General features: G+C 35.7%; 1 long non-coding RNA gene across 1 annotated transcript; it reads right to left on the bottom strand.

The window, feature by feature from the left end:
• Positions 1-406: 406 nt before the first annotated feature.
• On the bottom strand, positions 407-2,767 carry LOC146897954 (uncharacterized). The gene is made up of 2 exons (XR_015023295.1): positions 2,382-2,767; positions 407-626 (listed from the first exon to the last, which is right to left on the bottom strand). It is a non-coding gene; the product is annotated as an uncharacterized LOC146897954 (long non-coding RNA).
• Between the last annotated feature and the right edge of the window lie 8,195 nt (positions 2,768-10,962).

Genomic DNA, 10,962 nt, shown 5'->3' with positions numbered 1-10,962 from the left:
ATGGGTCATGCAATCACTGGTGCCATTTGGTTAGACACTCTCCCCGCCGGTGTGGTCCTTGATTTTTTTAGGGATAGATGTGGGCTTCCGAATTACAGATTTCCTTGACTATTTTTTTCGGGGTCTTTTGTTTTTGTTTCTTTTTTTTTGTTTTGTTTTTGTTGTTTCCTTTTGAGGGTTTTGGCCTAGTCCCCCCTCTTTTTGTAATTATTTTTCCCCCTTTTTTATAAATTATTTTGAATGTGGTGGCATAGGATGGAGGTGTCTCGGGGTGCCAACCTAGTTGGGATGTCGATGATACCGCTTGATGTTTGTCCACATTCCTTGCTTATAAAAAAAAGTATATAAAATATCGTTAGTAATTTATGTAACACCCATACCAGACGTATCTAGAAAGTCTGGCACGTGCGTTAATATTAGTACTGGATACATTAAAATATACAACAATTAAAAAACTTCGAATGAATAATATTTACATCAAGTTCCGTTCGTATAAATAATAATACAATACAACTCATCCATACGTAAAAATACATCCTTGAAGTCCATAACATCCTGCAGCTTCACGAACGAACCCTTGAAGTAATATCCATCCGGCTCCGAACATGCATAAACATCTTGCTTATCTGAAACAAATAAGGATTGGGATGAGACATAATGTCTCAGTGAGTTCCCCTAATCCTAGGCTATAGGCAACCTCAAGGGGAAACCTACGGTCACCACATGTCTACATTACAACCTGACGGTTGATTATACGTGTGTGGGGACATGCATACTTAGACGGTAGTGCATACTAGGGCCGTCATAGTCATATCTCACTTGTTTTAGGCTTCTCACTTATACATGTCATGGCGGTTGAGGGAACCTAAACCGCATTACCAAGTGTATGCTTTACGTCACAAGGCCTAAACATAAATTTCATAGCATAGTCATGACATGATTCTAATCCGGACGATTAGGGAAACCTAGGGTCGTCACGGCCATAGCTTTCTTTACTTGTTCTATACATAACTTGAACTTATCTTATAACATCTCATGCTCTTATACCTAACATATCGTACATGAATACATTCTTAAACATAATCATAGTCATAGCTTGCATAAACGTATCTAAGTTCATTTGTGTTAGCGTTGAACAAACATTATTATCTTGGTTCATTTTACGGATAGTCCCGGGTGGAGTAACCCCGAAATCAATCCCATACACGACCGATGTACGTACATCGGACTCCCTCGGTGTCGTGCGGGTCCCTTGCGGCTTAAACCGTTCCCTTAGGTCGAGAACCTCCCGTATCCCCCTGGCGTGGATAACAAGAGACACGAGCACCTACGTCTTGTTACTCAGTGACATGCGGGTCCCTTACGGCTTGAATCGTTCTCATAATGAGAACCCCTTGTATCCCCCTGATGTGGATAACAAGAGACATGTCACCTACACTTACTAGTCATAGTCTTGTCGTGCATAAGTCAAACATAATCATACATACATGTTTACCTCAGAACCTTGATCGATCCGATTATTGGTAACCTATACTTGTTCATAAACATACCTAATCATGGTGAAGAGACTAACTAGTCAAACCACGGCTTACGTACTTGCTAAATCATACTAGCTCTTGTGCGAAGAGATTACACTTCGCGTCTTATCTTTCTAGGGATTCTTGCTAAACATACTAGTTCTCGACTAGCTAAGCCGAGGCTCTACATACATTCCCTTTCTTAGCTTATTACTACCCCATCATACTTAAGCTCTCTTGAGCCACCCTCGTGTTACATGCTAAGATTGCCACGATTAAGGATGCAAGGATCAATTGACGATGCGTGCAAATTTTCAATACTTTCTAAAGACCGAAAATGCCATAAACCCAAGTTACGAGCCGTTTACAAATTTCATGATTTGATAAAGCCAAACTTGTTCCAGTAGAAAGATAAATAAAAACAGTGAAAGAACACTTCAAAACGATCGCTACGGACCCCCACGCGACTGCCCCCAAGCACCCGAGCGCAGAACAACGCGAACGTTGTCCTGTCTGGGGCGCCTGGCGCCAGAGGGAGGGCGCCTAGCGCTGGCTCCCTGACTTGTGGGCGCCTAGCGCCCTTGGTCAGGCGCAGCGCTGCGAATTCTGCGTTTTCGCGTGTTCCGGCTGCGGGTTTTCGCCATTTTCGACCCAAAACTCGTCCAATTCGACCCTGTAATGCACCAAATCCATCCAACAACATACATAGACTTATTTAAACATATCTCATGGCAATTTTAACATATAAATCACAAGAATTGGTCAAGAGAACATTAGGGTTCTAAACCTCACATAAACATAATTCAATCCGTTCTAACATGAATTTACACAACCAAAGGTAGGTAAACTATCTATGGAACTCACCTAAACATGTTTCTTGCATAACTTCAAGCTTCAAGCATCAAACCCTAGCTTTTGATCCATTCTCAATCTTTAGCTTTCATCCAAAACCATGCTTAAATCTTTTCCTCCACTTGCTTCTTGCTTGCTAAACCACCTTAACCCTTGCTTGATCATGTTTAGAGGAAGATTGGATGATTAAAAGAGGAGAGGGAGGGCGTGGGTTAGAGAGAAGGAGGAGAGAATTCTCTTCTCAAAACCTAGAGAGAGAAAGAGCAATCACAAATGAGAGATTTTGAACCAAAATCACTTAAATACCCCTTTTTCAAGCAATTACCATTATGCCCTTGCCTTAAGCGTGTTCGATTGACTCTGATACATAAGTCCATACTTTACTAATATCACTTAATAATATCCTCCATCATACATAACATTCTTCACCATACTCGTTTTCTATGACTCTTAGTCCTCGGATACGTTTGTCAGATAAACTTTCCATTAGCAGACGAGCGGGATGTTACAATTTACATGCAAATTTTTTATAAAACATCATTGATAATCTACACGCGTTATTTCAATAAAAAGAACGGAAAGACGGGTAAGTGGGTGCTCATCTTTCCGCTAGTATAAGGATCAAAAACATATTTAACCTTGTATATAATTGTTTTAGTAAAAGTAATCGTATATTTTTAGCTCGCATCCTTCATATATATAATCAAGAAAAATTTACCATTTTAAATAATAAAAAAACAAAAAAAAAAACCTTCAACATTTCTGTTAAAAGAAAAACATCATCATCTGACCGTGAAAATCAATCTCTTAATTTTAAATAGAGAACAAATCAAATAGAAAAATGTTACCTTAAAATGCACAAACTCATGTTTGAGAAGGCGAACACAATGATGATCATTCCACCTTTGAAATTGGCGTTCATGATCTTCAATGAAAAAGTGTGATGTCTTCTTCCTTTAAGATTCTCTCTCGAAAGGATCCCATTTTCCCAATACTGCTATCAATGATTTCTCATCCACCCAATGTCCTGAAAATTACACCATTAATTCATCAAATATCATCAATTGGGCATGAATATTAAAATCAATATTGAAAATGAAAATATATATATAGTAATAATAATTTTTTTTTTTTGCTAAGCCAGAAGAAAGGACAGACATCGAGGGGAAACAACGACATCTCAACTAGGTTGGCACCCAGCAGAACCCCCATCCTATGCCGCCAATCTCAGAGAAAAATTTTATTAAAAAAAAGGGAAAAAGTTTACAAGAGGGGGGACTAGGCCAAATCCCTCAAAAGAAAACAAGAAACAATAAGGTTATATGGGTTATTGCTTGAGAAATAGAGAACCTGAGAAAGCTTGAGTTATTGCTTCTAACTCTTGATTGAATGCCATATTCTGGGTAATACTAATGCCAATATCGAGTAATTTAATTTGTATTTGCTATCAAATGGTATACATTAAGGTTATATGGGTTATGCACACACACACAATATTTTATGTTTTCCAAAAATCTAATTTTATTATTATGTTATTTTGCTATATATTTTTCTAAATTTTGTTAAGAATTTTATATGGCTAGATTTAATCAAATATTTGATGAAAATTTAAATTGAAGTCTTTTTTATTTGGGTGAAAAATTGCACAGTCTTTGAACATTGAAATATAACATGAAAATTATCTTAGTTAATTATTTTTAAAATTACAGAATATATTATCAAAGTAACAGCAGGACACATTATGTCAATAATGATGCTGTAACACCCATACCAGACGTATCTAGAAAGTCTAGCACGTGCGTTAATACTAGTATTGGATACATTAAAATTTACAACATAAATTACATGCGAATGAATATTTATACAACAAATTGTGTTCGTACATAAATCACATAAACGTCTCAACCATACACATATGATTCATCCTTAAAATCCAAAGCATCATGCAGCGACACAAACGCACACTTGCTGAAATATCCATCCGACTTCAAGCTTGCAAATCCAACCTGTTTATCTGAAACAAATAAGGATTGGGATGAGACATAAGGTCTCAGTGAGTTCCCCTAAATCCTAGGCTATAGGCAACCTCAAGGGGAAACCTACGGTCACCGCGTGTCTACTTTACAACCTGACGGTTGATTATACGTGTGTGGGGACTTGCATCCTTAGACGGTCGTGCATACTAGGGCCGTCATAGTCTTATCTTACTTGTTATAGGCTTCACACCTATACATGTCATGGCGGTTGAGGGAACCTAGACCGCATTGCCAAGTATACGATCTACGTATCATGGCCTAACCTAACATAATCATGACATAAATCTGAACCGGAAGATTAGGGAAACCTAAGTTCGTCATCGGTTTCATATTCTTTACTTGTTCTATGCATATCTTGCTCTTGTTCTTGTTCATAAACATAATCATACGTGGGCTCGTTCTTGAGCAGAAACATAATCATAATCATATTCGAAATCATATCAAACATAAACGTATCTAAGTTCATTCATAGGTTAGCGTTGAACAAACAGTTATTATCTTGATTCATTTTACGGATAGTCCCGGGTGGAGTAACCCCGAGATCAATCCCATACATGACCGATGTACGTACATCGGACTCCCTCGGTGTCGTGTGGGTCCCTTGTGGCTTGAACCATTCCCCTTAGGTCGAGAACCTCCCGTATCCCCCTGGCGTGGATAACAAGAGAAACGAACACCTACGTCTTGTTTACTCGGTGACATGCGGGTCCCTTACGGCTTGAATCGTTCTCATTACGAGAACCCCTTGTATCCCCCTGATGTGGATAGCAAGAGACATGCCACCTACACTTATTAATCATAGTCTTTTCGTTCGTATAGGTTAAACCTAATCATGCATATATGTTTACCTCGGAACCTTGATCGATCCGATTAATGGTAAAGTCCTACTTGTTCATGCTTGTACATACTTATTCATGGTGGAGAGATAACTATCCTATCCACATCTTAACATACTTGTTAAAACATCTAGCTCATGTGCGAAGAGATATCATTCGTGTCTTATCAATCTAGGATTCTTGCTAACTTGCTATTTCTCGACTACTATGTCGAGGCTCTAGTTTATTCCCTTTCTTAATGCTTACTACCCGACTAAATCGGCTTAAACTCTCTTGTGCCTACCTTGATGTACATGTTAAGATTACCATGATTCTTGATTCGATGATTGCTTGATGTTATGTGCATTCATTAGATGTTGTTTTGGGGTTACAAAGTTATAAAACGTTGAAAGGGAAGCATCGGAACGCACCACGGACCCTAGAATGGACCAATAGGCCAAAGCATGCTGGCCCATCCAGAAGGCCATGCTATTAGCGCAGCTGGGGCGTAGCCCTTGCTGAAGAATTTCGCTATTAGCGTATATTTCGCTAATAGCGTGGTTCTTCGGGTCTGTGGTACAAATTTTGCTATTTTTTACCCAAAACTCATCCTAATGGTTCCTGCAATGCACCAAAACATCCAGCAACATATATATACATTATAAAAACATCTTTCATAGCAATATTAACATGTACAAAGCAAGATCAAGGCAAGGGGATAAAATTCTCATATTTCCTAATCTTGACATAATTCATGTTTTCTTGCAAAAATAAGCACATAATCCCAAGGGAGGGTTCTATCTAAGAACTCACCTAACATAATCCTTGTGATTCCTCAAGCTCCAAGCTTTCCCAAGTTCAAACCCTAGCCCAAAATCCAAGTTCAATCCTCTCTCTCTTTGTTGTTTCTTGCTCATGAAGCTTCTAAGATCCTTGCTTGATCACCAATTGCATGATTTTGGGAAGCTTTAATGATCTAGAGAGGGAGAGATGGGGCGGCCTTGTAGAGAGAAGGAGGAGAAAATTCTCTTCTCTTAACCTAGAGAGAGAAAGAGAAGTGGAAATGAGAGATTTTGGTGCCAAAATCACTTAAATACTCCCTTGCGCGCAAATACTTAAATGCCCTTCGTCTTAACACGTGTTTGCCTGACACTGATACATACATCAGTACTTAACTGATATTACATAATATTAGCTTCCCTCGTACTTAATATTTTTGTCATACTCGCTTTCCATGAATCTTAGTCCTCTGATACATTTAACAGATAAAATTTCCATTAGCTGACGAACGGGATATATACCAAGTGTAACATCCCAGACTGCTTACAGGATTGCCGACTAACCCCACAAACCAACACGAGTCTTTTCAGCATGCTTTGTCCTCACTCACATGCTTACCGGGAAACTTCCCGGTAGGTCACCCATCCTAGTACTACTCCAAGCCAAGCACGCTTAACTGTGGAGTTTCTATGGATTGAGCTCCCGAAAAGAAGATGCATCTTGTTGATATGGGTAGTACCTAACAATTCTTATAAGCCTTCCTTCAACCATGTAGTCCCATACCTACACGGCCTCCGGATCCCTCTCATTCCGATGTGATTCGGTTCCTCCTATCAACGTGGGGTCATCCTGTAACAGCCCGGTGGTCCGACTCATCCCGCTTAAGTCCGGGGCCGGCCTGGCTCCGCCACTGTTACTGTGCCACGTTGTGGGTGTTACAGATGCCGTTAGATGAAATTGAAAATTCAAATTAATTGCGATGGTTATATTAATAAGTAAGGTTGTTCCAGCCATGAATCAATAAAAAAGATGTTTTTCCAGCCATGAATCAATAAGTAAGGTTGTTCCAGCCATGAATCAATAAAAAAGATGTTTTTCCAGCCTCATCGTTATTCTGCATTCCTTTTTGAAGTTTACTTGTGGATATATATTACTAAATTTTGTAATGAAAATTCTTTGAAGCGTATAGCTTATGTTATGAAAAAAAAATGTACTAATTATTTAAAACCTCTAATTTATTTGAAAGTTTTAAAGCAAAGTTCTAAATTTAAAAAAACAAAATGAAATTAAGTCTTGAATTTATCAACAGTTTATGATTAAACTCTTCAATTGATTTTTCAGATCATATATCCAAAATTTTACATAATTTATAAACAGAATCTTAAATTAAGTATTTACTAAAATGTAAAGTTTTGTTTATAATAGTGACCGGGGATAGTATGGTTGAAAAGGCTAGAAATGAAGACAGATCTTATCTAAAAAGCATCTTAAAGGAAATCCGAACTTGCCAATGGAAATTCGACAAGTGGCACTTTCAATCCATTCCTAGACAATGTAATAAAACGGACACCACTTATTTAACATTGAAATACCAATGTTATATAACATTGATCAATGATGGTGTGCCACATAGCACTTCACATGCATATATTTTCTCTTTCTTTTTTAGACATTCTTATGTGGCACACCTTCATTGACCAATGTTTTATAAAGAACAAGGAAAACTTTAAAATGTTGTTTCATGCGGGTTAAAATTCCCCCAACTAGTTAGCCAATAAGATTTGAAAAAAAGTGTCATGTCATGTCTGAATGTGCAACATCATAGTCAACTCATTTAACTTCATAATTTATTTGAAAGTTTTAAAGCAAAGCTCTAAATTTAAAAAAAAAAAATGAAATTAAGTCTTGAATTTATCAACAGTTTATGATTAAATTCTTCAATTAATTTTTCAGATCATATATCAAAAATTTTACATAATTTATAAATAGAATCTTAAATTAAGTATTTACTGAAAAATTATTTAAAATTAAAGAAACTAGTTCTTTTTCTTTTTTGCTAGTAAAAATCTGGTAATTAGCCAATAAGATTTGAAAAAAAGTGTCATGTCATGTCTGAATGTGCAACATCATAGTCAACTCATTTAACCTCGTAATTTATTTGAAAGTTTTAAAGCAAAGTTCTAAATTTAAAAAAAAAATGAAATTAAGTCTTGAATTTATCAACAGTTTATGATTAAATTCTTCAATTAATTTTTCAGATCATATATCAAAATTTTTACATAATTTATAAATAGAATCTTAAATTAAGTATTTACTGAAAAATTATTTAAAATTAAAGAAACTAGTTCTTTTTCTTTTTTGCTAGTAAAAATATGGTAATAATTTGACAGATCTCCTAACATAAGTATAAATAAAATTTGACAATAATTTATCATGACAATTGACAATAATTTCGGTTAGGATAAAGTAGATGGGAACAACTTTTATAAATTAGGAAATGTTAAGTTGTGCACTTAAGACATACTCCCTCCTTTTAAAATATAAGCAAAATTTATTTTTTAGGTTCATTCATTTAATGATGTATGTGATACATATTATAGACCACATAAATGAACCTAAAAAGTAAATTTTGCTTATATTTTGAAACGGAGGAAGTAAGTTTAAAAGTTAAATATAGAAATAATGTATTGGAATGTGTACATTAAATTTAATCTTTAATATTTTAATGAATTAAATGCACAAAGTTTAAGGGAATTTTTTTTTTTGAATTTTTTAACATGTGCCCTAAGAGCATCTATATTGGTGAGACATTCACCATTTAAAACCCGGTTCCTAAAAGGTACCCTCAATGTGGATTTTTTTTGGGTCTTGTTAACCAGTGCCCTAGGGGCATTGGTTAAGGAATCCAAAAATAGAATTTTCTGTCTTGGAACTATAAACGGTCACTTTTGATCAAGTAATAATTACATTACTTGTTAACAAAAACTTACTTCTTTTGATGCTTAACCAATGCCCCGGGGGCACCGGTTAACATTCTCCTTTTTTTGTTAGGGTCTTCTAAGAACCAAAGTCTCACTTAAGACCTTAATGTTTAAGTGGACCCCACATTACTTTTTCTTGAAATAATTATTGTCATTGTAATGTTGCTTTTCAATTGCAATTTATCTTGAATTTTTAATGTTATTGGTGGGACTCATATAAACATTTTGTTAGATGATCTTCATTTGAGTGGTTGAGTACGTATTAGATACTATTATTAAAATAATTAAAATAAAAAACGATGTGTCCATGTAGGATCCATTTAAGACCTCAAAATTTAAGGTCACCATTATAGATGTTTTAAGGGCCCAAGTTAACACAACCTTTATAAATATATAAAAGGAGATAGGACATTGATATGTGTTGCATGTGGGCGTTACATTGACAGGTCACTGTGTTGCATGTGGGCGTTACAGCTTAATCAATGCATAGTGAAACACATGCTTTTCATTTTCAAATGTGTCTTTGGCACAATTTAGGATCAACTTTTTTTATTTCTTTTTAAACTGGGATCATTTTTCATGCAGCTTCCCATTCAAAATTTATGTTGAAATTTTACAATATGCACTATTTATATAACTTATATTGACCATATTGTTTTAACTAATATATAAATACAAATGTTAGCATGTAAGATGTTATTTAATTTGTCTCGATAAATATTTTTAAAATATCAAATTTCTATAATTTTTTATTATTTATAATTAAAGATATTAATGATAAAAGTTGTGTATTGACATGTATGTAGTGGTTGACTACGACATGTATTTTGAAACAGAGAGAGTATAAAATAAAATACTACCTTCGTCCATAATTATAAGACCCTTTTGAGAATTTTTTCGTCCCTTTTTATAAGACCCCTTTGCTATTCCCAACTACATTAATTATTTCTTTACATACATGCCCCTATTTATTATACATCTTTTTCTTCAATAAGGAATAAATAACATGTTGAAAACATAAACCAACACTCTCTCTTAAAGGATAAAATTGTAAAACCAATAGTAATTACAAACATATTTAATACAAATATCCACTATCTTAATTCCCGTTATTTTTTCAAAAGGGTCCTATAATTAGAGACGAAGGTAGTATAAAGTAGTAATTCATAAATGATGGTTAAATACTTTATATTTGACACAAAGGTGATATGTACGGAAACAAAACTAGGGAAATGCGATCTAAACGTTTGTTATGGCAATGGTTTGGTACATGGGTTGAAGAGCTCTGAAGTGTCGGAGACTGTTCGACGACAATGGAAATAAAACCTGCAAAATTGACAATTGCTTCGACAATCAAGTCGGTATGTGAACTCGAGAGAGAAGTGTGATAAAAGTGTGTAAAATGTGATCGTGCCTGGAGCGGGGCATGGACCCACGCTTATATAGGCGACATCGGGTGCTGAGGAACGCTGAGTGAAGGAATGTGCAACATTTATTGTGTGTAGATTTGAAACGACTCCTCTTTTGTGGATTCCAGACGCTCGGGTACACTAAAGTAAGTTAACATTTGTTAGGCACGATCTAAGTCGTTGAGCCGCGCCTTCCGTCTTCCGGTGATCTAAAGCCCTTGATTTGTTTATCTCCGATGATGGAAATATAAAGTATAAATTTGAAAAATTGAAAGTTTTCTAAATCCTTCATCAGCGCTTGTCTCTTTGTGACCTCCATTCATACCTTTCTATGTTGTTTTTCATTTCACTAGGAGATTCTGCACTATTTGCGCTTGCTTTATTTGATCAATTGTGCTTCGACAAAAAAGGTACCTTTTTTATCCTTTGTCAATTAGTTAAAGGTACTTCCCCTAATGACTTAATTTGACAAGTGCACCAAACTGTTTCCAAATAATAAAGTGGTAAGTAAAATTGCCTCCATAGGGATTGTCGTTTCGACGAGGCAATTAGCTAAACCTAGATAGATAACC

Source organism: Medicago sativa, chromosome 8 (assembly GCF_051527215.1).
Source record: "Medicago sativa cultivar Bolivia chromosome 8, Bolivia_mono, whole genome shotgun sequence".
NCBI classification, from domain to species: domain Eukaryota; kingdom Viridiplantae; phylum Streptophyta; class Magnoliopsida; order Fabales; family Fabaceae; genus Medicago; species Medicago sativa.
Note: the sequence above shows the minus strand (reverse complement) of the source record. Positions and strands in the feature narration are given on the sequence as shown.